General features: G+C 42.8%; 1 protein-coding gene across 11 annotated transcripts in view; it reads left to right on the plus strand.

Moving 5' to 3' along the window:
* Window positions 1–25,468, plus strand: part of FOXP1 (forkhead box P1) — a 389,271-nt gene that overhangs the window by 115,754 nt on the left and 248,049 nt on the right. Inside the window, exon 3 of one of the 11 annotated variants that reach the window (XM_075158627.1) lies at window positions 11,474–11,535. The exons of the other annotated variants lie outside the window; for them this stretch is intronic. The gene's annotated coding sequence lies outside the window, so the exon portion shown is untranslated. The remainder of the gene's footprint in view (window positions 1–11,473; window positions 11,536–25,468) is intronic. 11 annotated transcript variants of the gene reach the window in all.

Consider the following 25,468-nt stretch of genomic DNA (forward strand, 5'->3'; position numbering starts at 1 on the left):
AGGTGTCTTACCATATCTAATAGGAATTTCAGTTTGGGATTTTCTCATTTCTTTCATTTGTTCCTTTTATAAAACATGAAGATACTTTCTAGGTAAATTAATCCCTTCAAAGGAGCAAAATAACTTCCTTTTCGGAAAGGGTTATTAGAGACTTATTCTTTATAATCTTAAATACCACTTGTGTTAGGCTGAACAATGCTTGAAAAAATTACACTAGTTTTTTAAAAAAAAAAAAAAAAAAGATTACCAACCAAAGCCAAGTATATTACAATTATGTGGTCATGGAAAAGTGAGCTTTCTACTGGGAAAAACGTGATCTAGATTCCCATGAAATTTCTAAGTTTAAGTATTTTTGTAAATTAGGTTGTTCCTAGTTAAACAGGTGGCTTTAAAGGCTGGTTTCACTGTTGTTTTAATCATAGTTTAGTTACCATGGAGAAATATGCAAGTTAGCATTTATACACAGAAGTGAAATTTATGCTGCATAGATAATAGCCTAAATTTAGCATGACTTAAGTTTACCACTTCCTTAAGAAAAAAGATATACATGTTTTATTATTATACTGTCACACTATCAAGAAGTTAATTTCTTTAAAATATTTTAAGATTTAAAAGTCAAATTCTTTTGTCCTGAAATGAAGGCTGTTGCTGTTTTCTCGGGTTTTTTTGAGCTCTTGCTTAAATTCCCCCCCCCCCCCCCCCCTTTTTTGGTTGATTTCTCAATTTTTAGTTTTAGATTAGTTCGGTGCATGGTGTAGAGCCGGTTTTAATTGCGCAACTGGCGCGCTGCAGTTCAGCGAGGGACTTTGCAGGAGGGAAATCTCCGTTGTACAGTTTATTGAGGCATTTCAGCTGTTTGACCCAGAGTTTATCAGAATGGAGATTTCTGTTACTGAGCTGAAACAATACTGGGAGAGGGAAGAAAGTGGCGAGAAATCATAACATTGTGTCTTAGAGAATAAAGCCTGTCCCGGCTTAGCTGAGCCCCGTGAGCAAGCGGAGATGCTGAGTGTCTTTGGCTGACCTGGAGACCTTTTTCCTCTCACCCAGCCGCCCTGCCTAATTTAGCATTTATTTTTTTACCCTGTGTTTTTAAGTTTAACGGTCCTGTCTGTAGGACCTCGCGGCAGAGCTAAGTTTTCAAGGACAAACGTAGTAAGAGTAGCATGATCCAACAGGAGGTCCCCCAGCACACCGAGTGCAGCAGATCCCTTTCAACACCAGCTGTTCTCACAGATATAGATTGCTGCAGTGAAATTTTCTTAATATAATTCAGGAAGCTCTAGAGAATTCTCCAAAACAACTGTGCCAACAAGGAAAATGTTGAATTTTTCATCAGCTGCCCAACGCTGAGAGTTAGTGGGCAATCCGTTCATTCATGACCAGATGTTCAGTGTAGTAACGCTCTGCAGTTAACTTGAACCTTGTGGCCTGTTTACCGTCGGTTGCAAGGACATTGGCAGCAGCCCGGCGCCGGAGGATTGCGGCCTGAGAAGGTGCGAGATCCGCCTGCCTGTCCGTGGCTGCCTGGTTTTCCACCAGCGACCAGACAAGGTAGGGAGTGATGGAGGAGGGAGACGGCGCAGCATCAATCATCGCAGGGGCCTGGCGAGAAGCATCTTTATTTTGCAGCTCTGTTATCAGAGAAGAGCTGACAAATTTTTATCTTTCCTTCTTCGAAAGGAAAGATTAGCTTTTTCTTTCCGTGCGCGGGGCGCTAATGCTTAATGTTGTGTGTCGTAACTTCTTTTTTTTTAACCCTTTTTTTTTTTGTGGCAAAATTATGGGAAGGCAGGTGACTGCTAGCTTTGCTCAGCTGCGTCTGTGTGCGTTGAGGTGGGTAAGGTCACGGTGGTGGTAACTCCACGTCAGCCCCGTCTTGAGCTCAGCTGAAGCATGAGAGCTGACTCCCGAGTAGACTCGTCCCTTCGCTCAAGCTCATGGTTTCTTTCATAAAGATGCATTTATGCCTTATGCCATTTCAGTGTGTTGTGTTAGGCACTAGTACACAGAAAAAAATAGTGTTGAGTAGGAGTTCTGGAATAAACAGTGTGATTTTCTACTTTGAAAAGGATTCTTCCTTTAAATGATTAACTGTGTTTGATTCTGGGTATGCCAGCTGGCTAGAAGAGGGAGGGCAGGATTTGATAATGTTTAGTTTTTTCTTAGATGTTACAAGAATCTTAATTCCTTCCTCCATTGTATTTCAAAATAATATAACTATTGATTTCAAAGTGGAATTGCCGATGAAACTGCTATTATCTTACGCTGTCACAATAGCCGCACTTTCTCAGGTTTCTTTTATGGGCAAGGGGAAAAATCCCTTTTCTGTAAATGCAATAGTTTAGGCTTTTAACTTTCAGGCATACTTTCGAGGAAGAAAAATCTCTCATATACATATTTTTGAAAATGATAGCACTTCTAATACTGCCTGCAGCAGCCAGGCCAGATGAGGATGCCACTACCTGCACTTACTCTGAAGAGGTTGTTTCCCATCTCTGCACCAGTACTGGTGTGAGTAAATGCACACCCGTCTTGCGTAACAGTAGCGTGACCGTCACCGGCCATGGTAGGACACCCATCTAACTGTCATCTTCGTTAGAGCTGAGCCCTCCCAGTAATTATGTTTGCTTTGGCACGGCTTTCTGGCTCTCGTTTGTCAAGTTGCAGTGAAACCCTCCCTTTGCATTTCCTGCTGGGGGAGAGGAACCTTCTTGCGTATTGTGTTCAGCCCTGGAAATTCATCTTTGTTGTGCTTATGAAGTTGAGCTTGACCTGTCCTCTTAAAGGGCAGGGGAAAGTTTTGCAGACAAGCCCCCAGGCTTGTCCACTCAGAAGCAGCAACAAACCGTAAACTAGAGGATTAAAATGAGGGTAAATAAAAATAAAAGTTCATTTCTCTCTCTCTCTCTCTTTTTTTTTTTTTAAAGGAAGGATGGCAGAATAATAGTCGTGTTTCCATTGATGGTAACTTGCTGATAGAAAAATGAGAACAAGTTTACAGTAGCTTTGACATTAGTTACCTTTATTCAGCATGCTCCAGCTGCATTGAGCCCTCAGGAAGCCTTCACCATGCACACAGTTTGTTCTTGGGTGTGAAAGCAAACAGTATTTGAGTTGGCAGTAACTTCCCTTTTAGAGAAGTTTGCTGCCTCGGCAAGAAACCGCAGCGTGAGCTTTCTGCTGTTGAATGTTTCCACTGGCAGGATGGCCTTTTTCCACATTTCCTTGGTTTAAGGAAACAGATTTTGAACTTTTTTTTTTTTAAGACAAAATGCCAACATTTAACAGCTGGAGTTAGCATATAATTTATGGTTTTCACTTTTATGCTCTTTCGGATGTATAAAAATCAAAAATCTGCAATTATTCTGAAGTTATGCGAGTTATTGCAAAAGAGTGATTAAAAAGTCGAACCTCTGTTATGAGGATGTCAAGAAAGTCATTGTTATCTAAACAGTTATTCTTAATTACTCTCTTTAATGACTTTTAATTTTTATAATTTACTTACATTATTACACCTCCATATAGGTGATATTTAAGGAAGTCCTTTGTTTCCTCCCTTTGATTAACAAGGAGGAGTTTGTGCAGTTGAAGCACTTTATAGATTTTTTTTTTTTTTTTAAAAAAAATTATTCTTGTGTGTGAGCTTGTTAATCCTCCCTCTTCTGTGCAAGTCTTCCCACTGCGGCAGCTCCTTTTGGAATATCGACACAGGTACAGCAGACAGAGGCTGCAAAGCTGCACCTTGCCAAGTTCCTACTCGCTAGCAAGAAGGGCTCTTTAATCTGGCAATAAAGACATCCAGATGCTGAACGGACCCGAATTCACCTCCGTTTGCTCCCTTTTGGGACGGCCTCTTTTCTTCTGAGCTGAAATTCAGCGTACGTTGCTCAAACTTTAAAATGCCTCGTATTGGCTACAAATTTCAGACCCCAACCTCAGCAGCTAGAATTAGAAACAGATCAGATGCAGGAAATTAATGCAGTCAGCCAATAAATTGTGGAGCAACAGTCGCCATAAGTACTGTGGTATTTGTGTTCTGTCAGTGCAGGGATACTCGTCGTGTTTTGCTGAACATCACTCAGCTAACATCTGTATAAACACCGCGCATTCAGCGCAGATCTTTGAACAGCAGATCAGCCCAAAGGAGGCTTCGCTGAAGGAGTTCCCCTGTTTCGCAAGCTAGAAAAGAGGGGAAGGGGGGGAAGGAGAGGGGAAATGAGAAAGTAAATATATTATGTACAATGCTGTTCATATTAAAATCACTTAATTTGTATTTTAGATTTAGGGGCAAAAATATGTTGTAATGATGAACAGCAGCATTTGAGAAATGTATATTTTTTATTTTCAGAGACAGTAGCTGTTTGTCATTTTTATCTGTGCGACTTGTAGACTTGATTGGATTTATTATGTATGCTGCATGTTTATGGCGTTTTTATTGTATGCTGTTAATTTGTTGTAACTGCTGCCACTTTCTTGCCAAGGACCCCTTGAAAGCAAGTATGTGTCAACAGTTACCTTCCAGTTTAATAAACTTAATGCTACTTCTCTTAAGTTTGGTAGAGGCCATGGTTGTGCCGTGTTCATGGTGAGCTTTTTAATTCTGTTGTAGCTGAAGAAAGTTGATGCAACTCAGGCACAGTCCTGCAGCATGTGTGTTTGAAGCTAAAACGCTGTCTCTTATTATCTTTATGTTTTAAAATAATAAAGCAACGATAGCCTACAGTTACAGTCACTGTAGTCTATGGCAAAGAGAGAAAAAGGAAAAAATATCTCAAGCTTGTTTTAAGTAAGCAGGTCAATCGGCTTTTAAAATCAAATATAAAATGACTTTTAAATATGATGCTAATGGTGAAAAAATAAGATGATACCTTTTTATATTCTTGAAACCCAGAAACATTGATAAATTATCCAAACAGGATTAGAGTGTAGTTATTGCTAATAAAACCGAACATATTTACATGATGAGGATTAAGCAAAATGAGACTTCATTTTCCGGGAAAGATGCAAAGACAAAAATAATCCCAAGAAAAAAATAATGTGCTGTGGGTATATATTTAAGGCACAACTGGAGGTAGAATTAAAGCAGTGGATTAAAGGTGCTTTGTGGCAAAATAATGGGTAAAGTTGATACGTTTCACTTTCATTCTGTTTGATTTATTTGAGTTTATTATTGCCTGCTGATGAATCTCACCAATGATGCCTATTCCATGAGGTCAGCTGCATTATTAACTTTCTCAATAATGAGGCGAAAGCATGCTCTGAAGAATGAGCAAGGGTTCTTCAAATGAATGGCAACTGCTATACACTTTTTTTTGTCATGACCATCGGAGTGTGGTTCTGAAGCCTGTGATACAGAGCGGTGGGTGATGTGTACCCCTCAAGAAGGGGTGCTCTCGGTGAGGCAGGAGGCACTTCTCCCCATGAGCGTGCTCGCTATTGAGCGTTGTGATTTGGTGGGACCAGGTTTGTAAGATGGCTGAATTTTAACGTCCGTAAAAGTCGTCATAAACCAGAATAAGTCACACTGGAAGACAGCGCAGTCTTGGTGCGCATGGCTGCAATGTCTCTTCAAACCTGCAGATCGTATCTTGTCTTGCAAGAGCCCTGCATTGAAATCCTCCTCTCTTGGAAAGGTCATGCAAGTTTTGCTTTTGGTGTTGATGAAACCTGCCTGTTTTCATGTCTAAAGACTGGTTTGCTCAACGGTGCTATGCAAGGCAAACTGAGATTTTGTTCAACTCGTTTCATTTGTGGTACAATCTGGGTTTCGTTAGCTCTGCCTCTGTTTTGTCTCGGTGTTACTGTATTCACCTCCCGTTCCACCTTGCCCATCACCGTCTGCATATTTCATATTGTAATGGTTGCCCATATGCGTACTTGGAAATAGCACCTGCTTTTTCCAGAGTCACAGCACTACCGAGGGAGATACCTGATTTGTAATCCTGCTTATATTAAAAGCTGATGTAATGCTGATGGGCCATATAGTGCAGATTCAGAAAGAGAAAAACCCCTCACTGAGTGATTTTGATGTGCATTAAAAATAGCCCATATTGCTAATATATGTGCAGTTGCACTAGCATGCACGTGTGCTTGCACGCATGCCCTCTGCCATGCTTTGACTAAGTTTTCTGCACTCGTATATAAGGGCTGGAATTTCACCTGTGACAATGTAGAAAACTGATTTTTTTTTTTTTCCCCTCCTTTCTTGCTTTTTTTGTCCATTTCCTTTAGCCATAGTTGTAGTTCTGATAATTATAGGCACCCTTCTTGGGCACTGTTTAATAAAAGATGTGTTCTGCATTTATAGTATGGGCAGAGATTCATCACGCTTTGATGAATCAGCGTGCAAACAGAAACACAATTTGTTGACTAAACAGATTACAAAAAATAGTTTATCTGGAGAGGGGTTGTTGCCGGTGGGATGAGAGGACCTGAATCTGCTCAGCTTTAAAACATCGGGCTGTAACATCTCCCTTTCTGCCCTGGTATGTGCAGAAAAGTTAGGGCCTGACTTTGTACTTTCCTGGTTTGTATTGCAGTAGAAAAAAATACTTGTACAGTTCTGTGATTGCTTCCCCAATTAAGCTGTATTTTATGTGTAGGTGACTTGTTACATACCTGGCTTCTTTTGCATTTAATTCCATGATTTGTTTTGGCAGGAATGTACCTTTTGAGTCTTTAGAAATGTCAAGTTGTATAGGGTCTGATCCGGAGCCCGTCGGATGGAGGGGATTAAAGCACCACCTTGCACTTGGTGAGCTGGTGATCAAGCCCGCACGGTTTAAAATGGCTTTTTGCTCTTGGGTTCATCGTGTGAATCCGTGAAGGGATGATCCCTCCTCCTGAGCTCCGTCTGGGCATTCGCAGCGGGGTCCCTGTGCCTCGGCGGCGCGGGTGCCCGCTTAGGCGAGCATCTCTGTTTCCCTTGTGCCAGACCCTACCGGGGGCTAATTCTCTGCTTTGTGAGATGTTACTCCGCCGAACCCAACCCAGGACAGATAAACTGAGAAAATAGGTCTCATGTAAAACATACAACTAACAAACATTGTTTGTTTAGTGCTTCCCCACCCTCATGTTTAATTGTATAAATTAAATGTCGCGTCAGTCTGCCTGAGGTGTTGGCATCCTATTCAAATTTCAATTACCACCATTAAAGTATATTTATGCAGCGCACGAATATAGGGAGAACGTATTTATAGCAATCTTTTATTGCTAGTTACGTCCTAGAAAAATAACACTGAAGTGCTGAATTGCTAAGTTTAAGCAAGTTTTAAGTTGAAGGAAAATTTCTTTTCTCAGGCGGTACAAGTCCTAGGCGAAACGAAACAGCGATGAATTGTATCACCGCTCAGCTCATGTCTGTGTGACTGTACAGCAGTAATAATATATTGTTACTGGAACCACCTAAATAATTAATTGTAAGAAAACAACATAGTTAAGGCTCAAGAGGGGGGAGCAAAGGGGAGAGGTGCAAGACTTGAATTTTCTCACTGCCTGAAAATACCATTTGCAATGATTTAGCAAAACTCTCTTTAGCTACTGGTAGGAATAATATAATTGAACTGAGGCTGAAATTATACTTCTGAAAGAATATACTTCTGAAAGAATAAGCTTTTCTGTATATCAAACATTTCATACAGTAAAACAATGCTATACCTGATGAATAATTAAAGGACTGAAAAAAAACATTTCTCCACATATAACTTAATTACGTGTGAAGCATTTTTACCCTTATGAAAAAACCGTAAGGAATGACTTGTTTTCATCTCCATTCACTATAAGAGAGGCTCTTTCTGTAAAATACGAAGTGTTGTGGAGCTCCGTGAACTTCTCTGTCGCTTTCCAGGATTGTCTACGTGACCCTTAAAGTGTTGCTGATAGATTCAAGTGTGGTGGTGTTTCTTTTCTTTTTTTTTTCCTTTCTTTTTTTTTTTTTGTCTGAAGCAATGGGTAAAAATATTTAAGAAGAGAGTGCGCAAATGGTAGTACTGCTTCCTTGTGCATACAAGACAGGGTTTGCGAGAGAGGATTAAAAGATTTCAGTATTTCATATAATGAGAAAATAGTATTAATTTTTACATTTATGTGAGCGTACATGAACTTTTAGATAAAGTTGCAGTCACTCTATTCTTTTCTTCCTTATTCTCTTACATGAACATGTTTTAATTAAGTTTTTCTAAATCTTGTTAAGATAGGAGCTTTTCCAACTTGCTGCTTTAAGCCACGTTGGGCTCATCATCCAGCGAGCTCACAAAGTTCTGGAGGCTCTTGCACCAGCAGTGCAAGTGTGTCGGGACCAGAGGTAGGTATTGACATTATCTCCAGGAACTTGGACTTGCGATTACTCTAAGTGCCCGGTGCGTTTGCGTCGGGGAGTTGTGGGGAGCTCGGATTCACCAGCGTGGTTGTTTTACTGGTGTCCTGCAGTTATCGGGTGTTTCTCTTGCGACAGGAGCATGGGCTGGGAAGGGTCTTCTGGCTCATCCGATCCCACCTCTCGTCGTGCTCCCGTATCCAGCGCTGCTGCACCTGGATGGCTTTCCCTGTCCAAAGAAGAGGTTGGCAGCTGCTCTGCTCAACCAAGAGCCAAGACTTTTTAGCCTGTTGAATCATTCAAATGTGTATCCCTCACGGAAGGCACTCTTTTTCTTTCCTTATTAATTCCTCCCCCCACCCCCCAGTTCAGTCAAATGTCGGGTTTTGTTTCTCACCTCCACATAATAAAATCAAAACTATTAGTAATAGAAGAACCTGCGGAAAGGAGAGGGTTTTTTCCCGTCTACCACTTCATGCTTGGGTGTGAAAGGAGCCGGGATCGCGTTTCTCCTGGCAGGTGCCTTGCTGGGGTCCTGGGCGCTGGGAGCGAGGAAGGGGAGGGTGGGCGAGGGCGAGGTGGGGGACACCCTGGATGCGGCTCAGTCACGCTGATGAAACCCATGGTGTTGTCCGTTGGTGCGTTGGGCAGGGAGGTCGGTCTGTCCCTAGCTGCACCCGGCAGCTGGGTAATGAGCCCCACTGGTGGCCCACTGCTATGGCCAAGGATGCTCTAAACAAGCACTCTCGTGTGAAACGGGTAAGGAAACTGCTGGAAAAACATCCTTGTGGATTTTTTTTAGCCCACCCTCTCACGAGCATGTATGTCCCCCTGTGAGTCTTGTCCTCTGCAGCGGAGCAATGAGTGCTGTGAAGTGGGTTGCATCTGGTTAAGAAGAAGTAGGTTAATGTTCTCCCAAGGGTTTCTTTGGGGGCCTTCTTCCTTTGAGAAAGTACTTTCCTAAATTTCTTTAAATTAAGGATGGGAGGAGATTTGTTTAGCTTTGGTACTCCTTGGTACTCATCACTCAAGCCTTCATTTTTGTTTGGGAGGATTTAAGAGTTTTTCTGGTGTATGTAGTGGAATGCAATGGAATTACCTCTAGTGCAGAGGCAGAGCTATTTAAAAATACCTTCAGCCAGCAGGACCTTACTGCATTTCCAAGGGTTCCTTTGGCAGTGAAGATGATTTCAGAATAGTGTCTGGGTTTTTTTATTAAAAGGTTATGAGGATACAGTCTGTAAGAATAAGGACAGGAAATTCTTAAATATGGCATTACAGATTGGATACCTTTGCTTCTAAATCACTTGGGTTTGGTATGTGGATGCTTGTGTTGTTTTCTTATTCTTTGCTAGTCTTTCTGTGCAAAGAGATTTACGTTGTGTTCGGGATTATTTCAAACCGTAAACTGTTTAAGACATTCTAATGTGAAAACAACAGTAGGAGAAATCTGAGCTGGAAGCAGGTATTAATCCTGCTGCTTGGTAACTCAGGGACGGTCTTGGTACAACCACTGAAGGTTTCTGGTTTGGTTTTGGGCACTTCAGTCAAGCATGTGTTTTCATTTTCCACAGGCCCAAGTACATGGTCTGAATATATTCTGTACTTAGGAACATTTTACTTATTTAGCGCTAATAATAATTACAATATTTACTTTGTTCCTGTTAGTTTGTATTTAGCTTTGCATGTGGGTCTTTGACGTCTCCTTTACGTCAGTGCGTGCTCGGATGGCTTCATCTAGAGACAAAGTCATCAGAGCATTTGAAGTGATTGAAAATTTCCGAGCATCTTCTCAGTGATGCTGCTGGTTTTCATTTTCCAAGAGCAGTGCAACCCTTCATTCCAGTTTGATATACCTGACACATTGGAGGGGAATTTCTGAAAAGAAAACAGTTTTCAAGGGTATTTTATTCTTGAGCTGTAAACAAACGTTTACATCAGTCTCAGGCATTTTTAGCTGAGGTGTTAAAGATCTCTACGAAGATCTGTACCGCTCCTGCTAGTTTTCTTTTATTAGTTTTTAGAATTCTCTGGTCCTGCTAGAGAATGTCTGTTGGGGCAGGAGTGTCGTTGAAGCTGAAGGTCAGTCCATACACTTTCTGGATGACAGGGTATGCGCAGTTGGGAGTTTTCCATCCCTTTTTTTTTTTATGAGCAGAACAGTTTGCTAAGCAGACACATGTTTTAATGATAGCAAACTAAATTTACACATTGTACAGTGGTATTTTGCTCCATTAATTACCTTGTCAAATGTAATAGGTAATTACCACATCAAATCACCTTCATATGTTACATGGAGGCATAACTTGCTAAATTATTTCAAAAAAAACAAACAAACAAAATCCCAGAAGCCTGAGGGCAACATCACCACAAACCTGTCTCTTTCTCTTCTAAAATAAAACACTTTTGTGTGTGAAGGCAGGAGCTTTGCTAACCTCAGCCAGCATCCGCTTTGGCTTATGGCAAAGGCTCCTCCGTCCCCCCGGTGTGATGTTTGTCCTGGGCTGGTCACGAGGTACCCCCTGCCCCTCGCCGTTGGGCTGTAGCCTCTCCGCTGTCTTTCTCGGGGAAGACTAAAAAGCAGAGGAGTTTTGTCAGGAAGGGGAGACCCTCTTGTATAACTTCTGATCCTCTTGGGGAATTGGTATTTTGACTCTTACTTTAAATGTGTTTGGCGTCTCTTGTGCGGTGGTGACCGAAGAAGGATGAGAAGAGGTGGCAAGTGGAGGTGATGCCTTTTGAAGAAGCGTCAAGAAGATGATTCTTTTACCAGTATCTCTTTCTCTTACAGACTTAACACATATATATACCCTTTAGTCCTTTTTCTCCAGGGTATCTCTGTGGGATTTCACAGGACCAGTAATCACCAGTTCCTTTCTTCATAGCTTGCTTGTTCAGATAAAGCAACCCCTCCTGCTCTTTTATCTAGTTGCCATCTTGCAGTTGTACTTTGTCTCCTTCACCAGGCTGTGATCCGGCAGTCGGTGCCTGGAAGGACAAGCAGAGGGTTGTGAGTGATTGCTGATTGTTTGGATCAGTGCGATGAAACCATTACTTATTTTATTTTACCTAGCGATTTATGCCTAGCCTGAAGCTAGTCTTTTGAGTGATTTTGTACATAGATTTCTTTTTTTTTTTTTTTTTTGCCCAGTCTAGGCCATGCTGGAAGGAGCGCTTCTTTCACGTGACCAACCATAGTACACAGAGGAAGAAAAATAGTAAGCTTCAGTTATTCTTTCTTATCCAATAGTTAGCTAAATGGCATTTCTGATAAAACTCTGCAGTGAATTTGTGAAACTAGTGCTTTAATGTGCAGAGAGTGTGTGCCATGGAGAGGTACCCACAGGGACGAGTAGCTGAGTGATGCAAGTCCTTGTCTTTCCTTGCCAGAGCAGGAGAGGGGGGGAAAGGCCGCTTTAAAGCGCGGTTGTGAGTGAGTGGAGAGACATGGAGGGTTGACCTAGTGGGGACTGAGAGGACCTTTCCCAGATCGTGTGTTTACTTTGATCCTGATTAATTATGGTCCTAACATTGCTTTTACCAACCCATACGACTTCACTAATTTTAAAGAGCTAAGTAAGTCCCAGTCTGTCTCCATGTGTTTCGTAAAGTTCAGTTAGCGGCTCACTTTGCAGTTAAGTTAAAATGCTTAAGATCCTTCTCACTGTGCCTTCTTTGAGACCTAAGGAGGGTCTTCAAGGTGGGTTGGTGGTGCGAGTTGGGTCACGGAGAGCCCCTGCCCAGGGAGCCACGGTGATCCAGCCATCTCGCGTGGAAGCCTTGCCGGAGCACCAGGATCAGGAGGTTTGTGATCTGAACCTGTCCCGAGAGCTGCTCCTTGTCCTGACAGAGGGTGAGCCTCTCCTCTGTTCGTGCCGTTGTAGGGAACGGCATCCTTCGTGCCTCACCTACCTCTGAGTCATCTTCAGAGAGGGATGGCGGGGAAAGGAGGGGACTTCCTCACCGGTGCTCCCGGCCGCCCGGGCTGGCCTGGCACCCTCACCGCAGCTTCTCTCTAGCCTCGGGGCAGACCCCCGCCGTCTGCAGCGGGACCCATCGAGATTGCAGGGCTGCTGCCATCCTCCAGCTGCCAGCCCGGGGTGGGGGGGGGCAGCAGGAGGGCTTCTGCCGCCTTTTCTGAAGTTGTGGGTGAGATTTTTTTTTTTTAAAACTCTTTGGTGGTTGCTGCTTCCTCTTGCCCAAGATTTCTTAGCCAGCGCTCAGGGAGAACTTGCCTTAAACGGGAAGTGTAACCGAATCCATTGCAAATTAGCAGTTAAACTGACAGAAGGACGTTGGAGTTTTTAGTTGTTGCGTTTTAAAGTTGGCCAAGTCATGCTGTGGATATAAAAGGATTGTTCTTCACACTCCGGCATGCTGGGCGAGGAGGCTACTGCAGCGTGTCCACACAATGTGGCTGAACGTGGCATAATCTGGTTTGAAATAAACTCTCTTCTCCTCTATCTGAATTAATACTGAGGGTTTATGAGAACAGAGTGCAAAATGCACCGTGTCTTCATTTTTCCAACAGCTGGCACATAGAGATGCTGTTGTTTAGAAGAAGGCCACTCACCAATCCATCCCCAGCCATGTGGAAAATGTTAGCGGTGCCGTATCTTGGATACAGTACCTCTATTTTCCAACGAGATGAACGCTGTTAAGTGTATCTTTCTGTAGGAGCTGAGCCTCTGTTTTTGATTCTGGGATCTCTTTTTTTGATCTTTTCTTTCCTGCTGGGTGCTGAGTGAGGTATTTCTGGGGTAGGTGCCAGGGTTGTTCTCTCGCTAATGATTCATGTGCTCTTCGCATGTTGCGCTGCAAAATGACATGTAACAGCGTGTACCCAGTATTTACGTTACATTGGTTTGGCTCTCCAAACATGTACTTTCGCTTTCATCTCGGAAGTTGTGCCACTCTATAATAGATTTGTGGTGCTGCAGTTGGTAAAAGTTATTCGAAGATTAATTTCTGGAATATTTGGGGTCACGAGCGAGGTGCCCGGTGCTCTGCTGTGTCATGGTTTCTAAAGGGAGCACGTGCTGCCGGGGGATCTGCTTTGCAAAGGGACCCGGGTGCCGGGCGGAGGGGATGCTCGGGTGCTTGGCTCCGCGCATGATGGGCATTACCTGCTGCCCTCTGATGCTGCACGGTAGCCCCTTTGCTATTCCCACTCGTGAAAAAGGGGTGATGAACCATAAAACGTGAGAACTGTAGGCATCAGACTCCACGTAAATGAAACCCCTCCTAAATACAGATAGTTATCTGTGCGAGTCAGCAATAAGCATGCTGATGAGAAGCCAGGAGAGCGAAGGCAGGGCGAGGAGGTAGAGGATGGGGTTCAGCCCTGAGCCCGCTCACGTCCGTGCTGCGGGATCCCCCCAACCATAGGTTGCCAATGTGTTCCTCAAATAGTTGTGGCTTTTCCAGCGCGGATACAGCGTACGAGGGGAGACCACTGATTGAATTCCTGTAGACCACTAGAGAGCTATTAACCAGTAATGGCTTGCAAACTGTCCTGGGGTGGTAGTGGAGCGCGTGTCTCCTTCACCTTTGTGTATAGCACTTTCGAGTTTATTACGTTTTTCTAAATGACTCAGTAGCGTGTGCTCGGCTTTGGGTGGCCCACTTGAAACGCTCTTAGAAGGGTTTGCTTTTCAGAAAGAGCTAAGTGTTATCCTTAGAAATTCAGGCTCTTTTACAGGGTAGTAACATATCTTCAGTCTGTATGTTTAACATACGACATACGCCGGTAGGTCCATTGGCCTCTTCGTGGATTGCAATTCTGCATTGCTGCCGAGGCTTTTGAAAATTACAGAATTGTAAAGATAGCATAGGTATGAAGTTGAAGCACACTCCATAGCCTGTGCTGGATCAGGACCTAAAGTGAGGAATAAATGTCAATTCTGGAAAACATTGTTCAACTTTTCTTACTTTTTTTTTTCCCTGTTTTTGCATCTAGATCATTCAGCAATACGTGAAGTCCTTATGGGCTTCCAAAGTTCATGTTAAGGAATCAGTTCTAACAATATAACCTAGGAAAAGCAGACACTTCTTTGCCAACCCCTGATTTGTCTGGTGCAAGTTTCTGTTCTCGAAAATGTCATTTCTCCGAAGAGAAAGAGAAGAAAATACCTTCCGAGCCACCCTTTGTCCACAGAATTTATGTCCTGACTGATCTAGACAGTAAAACTCCATGAAGATGTATATGTTGTTTAAGAAGTACTATTAAAAATTAATCCAATTTTCTATTCTTCTGGTGTAAATAAATGACAAAAAAACCAGCTTGAAACCAAAATGGCCACTTTCTGAGTTTTATGCAGAATAAAAGGCTGTTTATCCTTTCTGCTTTATTTTAAGCTGCGGTTTTACTATTCAAGAAACAAATTCTAATCAGCTACCGTATCAGACAAATGGGAGCTTTAGTGAGTGGTTCGTATGTTGGAAGGGAGCACTAAGATTCTCATTATAGTGCATGTCTGAATAATTAGTAGGACCACTCTGCACTTTTTTTTGGCAATAAGAAGGAACTTGCTTTTCACTGCAGCGACAGGCTGACAGGAGCATCTAGGAGTTTGGTCATTAGTGTGTGCCTGCCATCAATGTCATGTTACGGTGTCAAATTAGTTAGTGCCCCCTCCGGAGCCAAGCTGGACCTGCAAATTATCCTCCTACGTCCCAGGAAACCGTGTTTGCTAAACCTCAGATCAAATGGGAACAAATGATTAACATGGCTCATAAATTAACTAGTTTACAGGCTTATAACTTTTTACAAGTAGATAATAAAGACAGAAGTTTTAGGACTGTGTTATGCTTAGTTCAAAGCTGTGATGCTTTTGGGTTTGTTCTCTTTGCCTATTTGTGGTAGACAGGCTTGCTTTTCTCTTACAGGGGGGAAAGAAATTGTATACAGCCGAGGAAATAATGTTTAGAAAATCTAGTGTCCTAAAGGAAGCAAATGTAAATCCACTGAAAACAATATAATTAAGTTTGTTATCTCATTGCCCGATAAGTCGCTGACAATAGTCTTTCTTCTTGTAGTGGCAGTTGTTCGTTAATGAGTTCACCAATTAAGTTTGAAAGATTACAGCCTTTGCCAAGAGGATTTATCTGTTAAAAGCATTATATTTTTCGTGATACATTCTTACCATATTGTAAGCCTCTTTGTTAAAGAGGTATAAGACTACCTCTTAAACACATTAAATCCTATTATAGGCCCAAAAATAATTTTACAATCTGTTTACACATTAGCATCTACAAAACTGTAACAAATCTGTCCAGAGATGTCTGTTTTGAGAATAGGATGCTAACAGATAGTGCACTCTCTTCAAGCTGGATTGCCCTTGTGAAACGAGTGCTTTTTTGCTACAGAATAATTGTTTTATAATGATTTATGACTATGCAAATAATATTCTTTTTATATCTCCCCCTTTTTAAATCTCTCCTCAGCTGAGTTTTTCAACCAATGCAGAAATAGGACAGAATTTTTAGTGCTCTTTTACAGCTTTTGAATCTAAAATAAACTAAAAAGAGTAAGTTTTGTGCTTTCTATATATTAAAGTCTCATTCACCCACATGCAAGCTACTGCTACCTTTCTTTTGTACCTTCAAGGAGGTGAGTAAGCCTTGATATCAGAGATCAAATCAGCATTTTGGAAAGGGCCTAGCATGCAAAAACATGCAAAATATATCTATTCATAAGAAAACGTCTGAAAATGCCAGAGGTTATGCTCAGTTTATCTGTCAGCAAATTTAACTTAAAGTAGGTGGTAGTCAATTTAGTAAATACTTTACTAATATTGTAACTGTAAAGAATCATGAATGCAGCCTCAGCATCCTGACCCGTGCACGTTTTAATGACTTTGCTAGGGAAACACACGCTGTATTGCAGATTAGCAATAACGTTTAAAATGCAAGTAATTTCTGCAAGAAGGTTTGCTTGTACACAGTCATATTGAAAAAAGAAGAGAAAATTGCGCTCTTTAGTTAATCCTGAGAAAGAAAACTTTTTTGTTGTTCATTATATATCCAGTGCATTTGGGCAAATCCTGTTCTGAGTACTACTCGTGTAAATCTGTTAACTTCATCGGGGATGGCACTGTGACATGAATTTTTCTGAAGTTTCGGTGCCTCTTTGCTGTGTCCCCCCCCTTCACCATCCAGCGTGCTCACTGCAGTCTTGTACGTGCAACTTAAGAAGGGGGCAAGAGTGATTTCATCCATCAGCGTTGCCTTAAAGTTCGTTAATCTGAATTCCCTGCTGAACAGGCCTGCAGACCGAGCACAAAGCCCTCTCCCTCAGCCTTGCCGATGCCCCCGCGGATGCCCCAGCCTCCAGAAGCAGCAGCGGGGCAGCAGAGCCCCAAGCAGAGCAGCACGAAGCAGGGCAGCAGTGCCTTTTTTTTCCTCTTTTCTTTTTTTTTTTTTTTTTTTTAAGCCAGACATTTCCCTGCCATTTTGCCTTTCTTTGTGAAGTCGGGGCCCTAGGCAACACATTCCCTCGGACGGTTTCCCAACCCCTCTCAGGAAACGGCGAGGCCGAGGCAAGGATATTTGCTAATATGATTAACCAAATGCATTCTTTGCGTCTCCAGTTCAATCCTGCCTTAATGAGTCTCATCACTTTCTTAAATGTAAAGTGCCTGCCATGAGCTGATAGCTCATAGCTGAACAGTTAATAAATGTGATATATCCCCAAAGTACTGCACCAGATGCCCAGCAGCTCTAAATCGGTAGGGCAGCCCCAGATCTGGTAGCGGGGCTTTCTATCACCTTGGAAAACATAAACCCCCGAGGTTCCAGAAGCAGAGTTAAAGTTGGGACTTGGTATTTAACCAGCCACCTTATTGTGGTTTAGATATTACAGCATTGGAAATAAGACCACCCACTACCTCACACACGCTGTGTATGCTGCTGCCCTGCACGTGGCATTTAGAGAAATAATGAAATGATACCTGTGGGATAGTGCTACTCGGTGCCTGCTTAACAAGACAAAATTACACACCCAGTTGTGGAAAAAAAAAAGTGTGAATTGAATATACTATGAATTGCTTAATTGTGCTGAAAGACATACAAGGTTTTGTCACGGCTTTGGCCGTTGTCGGAATCAAGCTTATGGTACTTCTCAAAATTTAACGCTTTCTTTTCTCCCCCCTTAGTGCAGTTGGTACTTGTGAGTAACACCGCTGGATGTGTCTGTGCATTTTTGCTAACTGGAGGTTGATCTGGAGCGCAGTGGGGTTTTGCCCATCGCATCGGTGGCTGTTGAACTATGTCCCAAGCAGCCCTCTTCAGTCTGCAATTTCTGAGGATGCTGCTGTAGTCCCGAATCAGACTTTCCCTTCAGTTCCAAACCCCCTTAACTTCTTCTGTCTTTGCTCCCTTCCTTACCTTCACCCAACCACATAATTGCTTTATATTGCTTTAACACTCCAATCTGTGAAACTGCTCCATTTTCTCGGTTATTGGGCTATTTTCCTTGTTCTTCTGCGATAGAAATCCTTAGAGATTTTGCCTTTTGCACAATAGTAGATTTATGTTTAAGGAGACTGGCAGTCCTTGGAGAATGGGAAGTCTCATGTCTTTATCCTCAGCTGATGATACTGAAGAGAGGATTTCTAGTACCAGTAGGCTTGGATGTAGGCATGTAAAAATGATGCCAAAAGCCTATTTGGTCTAAATATATGTATTCACAAGTGGTGGTGGGGGGGGAAATGCTGATTCTGATATTGAGCACTGCAGTCTGCTTTGTGTTCTAACCTAAGTGTAGCAAGCTGGCTTAAATCATCAAATATTTTTGAACTCTGCATGAAGGCGGATGTTGTCTTGCAGAGTGAAGGGAAAGCTGACATGTACTGGCATGCTCAGAGCAGACTTTATAGCACTGAATAAGGATCACATCGTATTTAAATCACAACAGGACAAACCACCCAACCTTGCCTACCCTTGGGAGTGGGGAACACCCCTGGCACTTCCTTTTGGGGTGGGAAAGCTCCCTTCCAGATACGTCCCAGGTACTGATAAGGAACTTGGAAGCTTTAGTTAAACTGAGTTAATCAGGTTTGTTTTCATTTTTATGGTACATGTTCGTGTGTTTGCAGTGACACCCTCTACTATTTTTTCTTTCCGTGCTGTTTAAAAAGAAAAACCAAGAAAACAATGTCCCAGTTGCAGTGAACAGGAGCTTTAGGGTACAGCATGGAAAATGAGTTAGAATTTCGGTCTTGAGAAAAACGTACAAATTTTGTGCTGTGATTTTTTGATACTGAATGATCAGGTTCTGTTTTTTTTAAGGCAAAATTCATATATTGTATAAGAATAAGTGTTGTATTTATAGACACTTACCTGGCTCTATGAGCTCTTGTTCACCTTACAAAAACTGTTCGTGCTGCAATAAAAACACATACATTTAATTCTTAAACAGCGAGTTTGTGCATTTTACTCTTAATTCACAAAGAAAGTTTGGCTTGACAGAAACCTTCGGTTCCTTTCAAGGCAGCTGCATGAATTTACATAGAAAATACAAACTGGCACGAGGAATAAACTCCTTAAGCCTGGAAAGGAGTCTGCTCAGGATCCCCATACAGGGATACCTCGTTCAGAGATGTTACAGTGTGGGCACTGTGCATTTTCCTGTGCCGTCTTTTTAAAACTTGGACCAGTTTTAACTCTGCATTTGGGAAGTTAAAGATGCAGCAAATGTGTCGGGAAACTTCTCTGAGGGGAATGATGCTCTATCCAGGTTTGAGACTGCAGGCAGGCATGCCTGCTAGTTACGTAGTGGATAATTAATCCACTTTTTGAAAATAGTATTTCAATGTGACCATCCACGGGAAGGGAAATTCAGTAATGTTTCAGGTTTGATAGCTTCCATGCTGGTGCTGGTGCGGGCTGGGGAGCCCTGGGCAGAAGGCTCTGTTTCTGCTGGTGTTGACACAGCTCGTGCAGGTCAGGATCAGGGCTGGCCGGGACCCAGCTGCTATTTCAAGGGTAAGGTGAGGGAAAGGCACATTCTGGACTGAACCCTCTTCCCCCCATGCTCTCCAGCTGTGTTTGGATAGGGTGACAGCAAGGCTGCAGGTGGGCATGAAGGGGGGTTCTCTGTGCCACCGGGAAGCGGCGTGGTGTCCCCAGGCGGTGGGTGGGATCCGATGTAGCCGAGCGGCCCCTGCCCAGCTCCCCGTGCTGACGGTTACGTGTTTTCTAAAGAGCTGGTGGCAAACCTTCAGCTGCTGGCAAGCTTGCGTGCTGCCTTCACCACTAGCTTTGGTCTGACCACAGGCATGAAGAAAATGGAGGTCGGGGATGAGCCAACGGCTGGAGAAACCTTGGGTAATCCTTCTGTAACCATGGGCAGGAGCGTGCTGCCCATGATTTGTGAATTCATCTGCTTTGAAAACATCCTGAGTGTGTCTGTACCTGTATTAATGCAGGGATGCGCTTTCCAAGCCAAAGAGTTAATGTGACCTTTGATGGGCTCAACTGAATGAGTACAGAGATTACGAAGAAACAAACGCTTTGCTAAATTGGACATCTCAACTGAAAAATCCTTCGGTGGGCATGCAGGACTTGGACAGCCAGCAGCAAGGGAGCCTGTACCAAAAATTTCAGGCTAACTTGCTTTGGGTTAACTGGTATGACAAAATGATGAATGCTGAGGTTTTGTGATGCAGCAATTGCACGAATGTTGAAATGTTTAATTGTGTGGGCTCAGCTGCCTCGGGCTGGACGTGCCGTCCCTCGTATGCGGCTGCCCCCGCAGCTGCCGACCAAGGGACGGGGGCTTGGCAAAGGCAGCGTGGCTGCCGGGGAGGAGCTGAAGTATGTGCTCAAGGCTGTATTGCCCCCTGGTAAAAATGGTTTCTAGCGTTCTTTCCTGTTCTTGGCGTGCTAACGTACTCCAGGACGATCTGTCGTTGTTCTCCTCCTCGTTTGTGGGCACGACGCTCTGCCTTCGCGTGCGCAGTGTGAACGTGAAGGAGCAGGGTTATGTAGTCCCGTGTGTCCTGACCCAAGCGCCTTGACTTTGCAGATGAACACCCGGGGCCGTGCGGTGGTGCTGGGAGCGAGAGCTTACCTTCCCCATCTCTGCAGTGGGAATAGTGTTTGGAGCAGAGGTCAGGGGCCAGCTGTGTAAGAGGCACATGCAATTCAGTAAGTTAGCTGTGGGATAGTGTTACATGCACTCTTCTGTAGGCTACTGGCTATTCCCAGTTTTGAAAATCAAGTCCTGCATAATTTGCCTAACGAGATGGAGGGGTGGAAGCAGACCTTGGGCATCCTGATTTCTCTGCATTTACTTCAACCACAAGATCATGTTTCCCACCAATTTCGCACATACAACCGCATGGGTTTGAACACACAAAATTGTAGACACAAATTTAGATGCTGTCTTGAGGCACCTTTGGTCCTTTCTTCTGTTGTTTCCCACATTTGGGGCCTTAGGGGAGGTATGATGAGATCTGATTAGCAGTAAGTCTGTTAATTATAACTCCTAAATTAGAGCATCTGTGCAGAAGCCTCACTTTCTGATTTGGATTAAAAAGCCCTTCATCTCAACAAAGCACAGTCAGTGCAGATGATAGCAGAGTGCACTGAAATACATTAGATCAAAGTGATGCCTTTCGTGTGTGATGCCAAAATGGCTAATGAATTACTTTAGCCTAAGATTTATTACCCATGACTGACTTATGCTCTTGCACCTTACTACCCAAAGCTATGAATTTACGTGTAAACTCACCTGCTATTTTATCTTTCTGTTCCACCAAGAGGTTGCCTGTATGAGGTACCTAACCTTAAATTTAGTCCAGCCTGGTGTGGTCCTTCCTTAAATTCTGAACTTGGGTAGAAGTTCATTCTCAGGGGTGGAACCGGACTTAGGGGCTTTGATCCAGAGAGCTCGTCGTTCCCTGGCTGTGTCCAGTGCCGCCATTCCCACATGCATTTGCAAAGGAGAGCAGAAGATAATGTCTCGCGCTCGGCTCTCCTCTCTTCTCCTCCTGCTCTGTCCTCCTTCAGCCGCTCTCCCTCTCGGCTCCCTGTGTCAAGGACCTCTCCCAAAATACCTCTGGTTCATTTTTGCTTGTCGGAAGGTCTCCCTGTGTCCCCAGGATAATGGGAAGGTGCTGAGGAGCATTGCACAGAGCTTGCTGAACAGCTTCTGACTCTCTCTCTGCTTTTGACAAGAGGTTTTGGGGGGCTGCAGGCCCACGATACGCACTAAGCTGCAGACAGGATGGTTTTTGCTGCTGCTGTCGCTCCTGTGCTAAGGTTAGATTGTGCATGAACAAATCCAGGCTTCTGGAAAACGTTTAGGCTGTAGATTTAAGGGCAGGAGATGTAGAGAGGAATCCACCTGGTCATGAAGCCATGAGAGGTAGGAGGGCCATCTGAGAACTGAGTTATCAGGACTTCCTGTCTGAATTTTTTCAGACCAGGACTCGGTAGCCAGTGTTACGGATTTGTACATAACACGGGTTTCCATAGTCGTCTTCGGTGGCAAATTGTCTAAACGTTGGGTAAGACAAAGCACCTATGTCTACCGGGGTGGAAGTCTTGACACAAGTAGGTGAACTGGCCTGGCTGTATACAAAGATACAGGAACAACTATTTTTGCCTTCAAGACTTGTTGGGCAGAAAATAACTTGGTCCTACCAAAGCTAGGACATCTGGTGCATAAAAGTGAGTAGTGTTTTGTAATGAATTGGAAATGGCATTACTGCAGTATATATAATAACATGGAGATAGTGCAGTATGGTGTGAGGAACTTGTGTAGAATATATAAAATGTCACGGTTTTCACATACATTGTGGAAAAGAGAAAATAACTTCAAGTGTAAAGGATATGGAAATTCAGTGAATAAACATCAGTGCATTCGAGGATTTTTCATGCAACAAGCTAGATTTATCTTTCACAGAACAGAAATCTATAAACATCAATGACTGCAGTTACATGAAGAAGTCTGGGTATGCAAGAAAACCTACTTTTCAATAGATCTCCGTTTCCTTAAATTTAAACAATCGAGCATTAGAAGATCTAAGATCTGATTCATTTCTCATTTGTATCAGTTTCATCCAGGACACCTCCTGAGATTTGAAAAAAGCTGTGCTGTTTAACACCTGAGTAAGCGAAAACCAGGTTCATTTTCCTGTTGGAGCTCAACGTTTCAACAGCGTGCTTCTTAACAGGCAAAATGAACTAGAAGTAGCGAAACACTCGGTTCACTTTGGGCAGTAATTCACCAGGGCTGTGCAACTTATAAACACGTTGAGAAATTGCCCTTCCAGATCTAACCAGCGACGGGTTGGAAGTACGGAGGAAATCCAACATTTCTTGAAAAGCTAGGATTTCTTTTCTTTCTTTCTTTCTTTCTTTCTTTCTTTCTTTCTTTCTTTCTTTCTTTCTTTTCAAGCACAAAAGCTCTCATGAAATGCAGGTGCAGCTCTAACTTACATCTAGGCAATGAATGACTCGACGAAGAACATTATCTCCTAGTTCAGAAGCAGAGGTGATGCTCTTGCCTATCCCATGCATGGGAGAAGACTTGGAAACCTGGAAGTGCAAGACCACCTTCATGGAATATCACATATTCCGGTATTTTTGTTAGCGCATGTGTTCACAAACTATGTCCACATGGTATAATACCCCAGAGACATATAGCATAACATGATGCAGTTTACTTCTAAGTCAGGCCTCTGTCGTATGGCCTAAAAGCTTTGTAAGAATTCAGCAGCAATATCAAGAAAAAACAATATAAGTGGTCCATTAATGAATAGGTCCTTGAGTGTCAGGAAGCAGACGTTGTTGGAAACTTGGGTAATATTACTGTTGGGTTTTATTAATTAAATATAGCTATTAATATGACCTTGGATTTAAACACAATGACCTCTTTTGTGAGTATGATTAGCAGATGTTTACCATAATTCTTCACTCTCTGAAAAATGCTTGTTGCACCCAATAAAAACAACCATATTTACTTTGCTAAATCAAATATTTGGAACTTGGGTCTTACTTTATATATCATGGCTCCAGTGTCTTAGACTTTCCAAGTTTAAGGTTGAGAGCCCTTGGAGTAACATATGTGGTAGATCTCCAAATACAATGACCTATTGTATTAGTGAGCGCTTTCCCCCCCCCCCTTTGGCATTGTATCTTCTACAGTGAAAACAGTGTGCTCTACCAGCCTCTGGATTTTATTTTTATAGAAGTGTGGGGAAAACATTTTTGAATCCACAAGGTTTTCTATATTTTATCCGTTCCTTGCGGGCAACTTCCTTTCCAGAAGAACTGCAGCAATGGAAGCAGGAAACACAATTCCAGTTCTTAAAATAAAGCTGGAAGTTATTTTCCTTTTCAGTAGCATCTCGCCTAATTTTAGACTTCTGTTTCCCGATAATTTTCCTTTTTGCCTACCAAATCCGGAATTTAGAAGCGATAAGTCCCGTTAAGAATCTAGATCATCCCCCCCAAATTGCCACCTGCTGCCCTCGAACTGCAGCAGGTATTTTCTGTAGGAGCGTTGTTTCTTAGCTGCTGGGGTCAGTTTTAGTAGCGGGTCTCTGCCTGCTTGTCTGCAGTGCCGAAAGGAAATAGCAAGGGAACAAAACTATGCTTTTCTTGGGAAACCACTCCCTTTGGAATGGAGAGATATGGCTTGCCACTTTTATTTTGTTTCCCCCTCCAAAGTAAGCAACAACATTGCAAGGATCAGGGCCAGGGAGAAAAGAATATTATTTAAAAGGCGTCATCTATCTAGCCGGTGTGTTTCAGGAAAAGGAGTCTCCCGCTTCGTGTTTTAAGGAGTGTAATAAAAATAGCAATCGGTTTAAGAAAGAGGCTGATGGACCGGAGAAAGTGACAGCAGCAGCACAGGGAAATAGTACTCCATTTATCTGAGCAAGCTAGCACATTGATAACGCTCCTCTCGGCAGTAGGTGCTATCAAATCAGAGACAATTTGTATCCCCGGCGTGGCAGGTTACTTACATGGTAACAAGTCTCCCCGACATTATTGCAGATCATCATTAACTAGCTACTGCTGTTTGTGTGCCGTTACCTGCTAGACGATGTTCGTGAGTCATGTCGTATCATTTATATATCTCGCCCAGTTTAGGGACCTACTGCTTCTGAAAAGACGCTCAGCCTGGGATCTCTTCCCTCGCTTCGTTTTACATGGGGGAAAAAGTAAGGAAAAAAAAATTACTGGTTGTAGCTTCCCTCTTGCTTTAAGGTAAGCAAAGTGAAGGTTGTGTAGTGTACATTGAATAGGCTGTGATAGTAGCACCAGCGGGCATACGCAAAAGAAAGGGACAGAAGTAATAAGGAAGAAGGATGGGCTCTTCTTCTCGATCCTCAGATCTGATGTTGGCAGGGGTGTGGGTGTGTAAGGATCCAGATAAGGATTAACGGCTCTAGGTGGGATATCCTGCTTTCTGAAGATCTTTAATCAGTTGGACTGGCATCCTATAAGCACGTTTCTTACTTGATTATCTTTCTCGGCATGTTTTAGTTTCTTTTTCCTTTGTTCAGTAATATTTGTAATTACTGTCTGTTTATTAAAATGTGCGATCCTTTTCAGCTCGCAACCTGAAGGCTCTTTTTTATTTTCACAGGTTTTTAAAGTTCTGTTTGGTTATTTTTTCTTTCTAGCCTGATTTATTTCCTTTCAATAGCATATTTCAGCCCTTTACTGAAAATATGGGGTCAGATTGTCGCTTTACAAGTCTTTGGAAGCCAATTGCAAAATCTCCATTGAAGCCAGTGCATCTCTTGATTTGTAGTTGACAGTATGCCCCATTATATCTATCCTAAATAGTTGCAGGTTAGGTCACTCAGGAGGGAAGGCTATAATTTTGTATGAAAGCAGTTTGGTGAAACTATGATATCAGCACAACTATTATAAAACATGAAGCGCTTTGTCTTCTCCCCTATAAAATGTGTAATTTCTACCCATTATCAGTATTATTACACGAGTCCTTGTCTTTTGATAGGCAGAAACTTGTCTTCGCTAGGAATGAATACAGTGAAGTGTAACTTCTCTTTTAGAGGAGAATAAATAACATGAGTGAAGTTTACTAGAACACAATAAAGCTGTTTCCAGGAAAGCTGCTGCAGAGGCAGGTAGGACATGCTGAAGATTTATACTTGGGGTGAACAC

This window comes from Calonectris borealis, chromosome 10, assembly GCF_964195595.1.
Source record: "Calonectris borealis chromosome 10, bCalBor7.hap1.2, whole genome shotgun sequence".
Taxonomy (NCBI): Eukaryota; Metazoa; Chordata; class Aves; order Procellariiformes; family Procellariidae; genus Calonectris; species Calonectris borealis.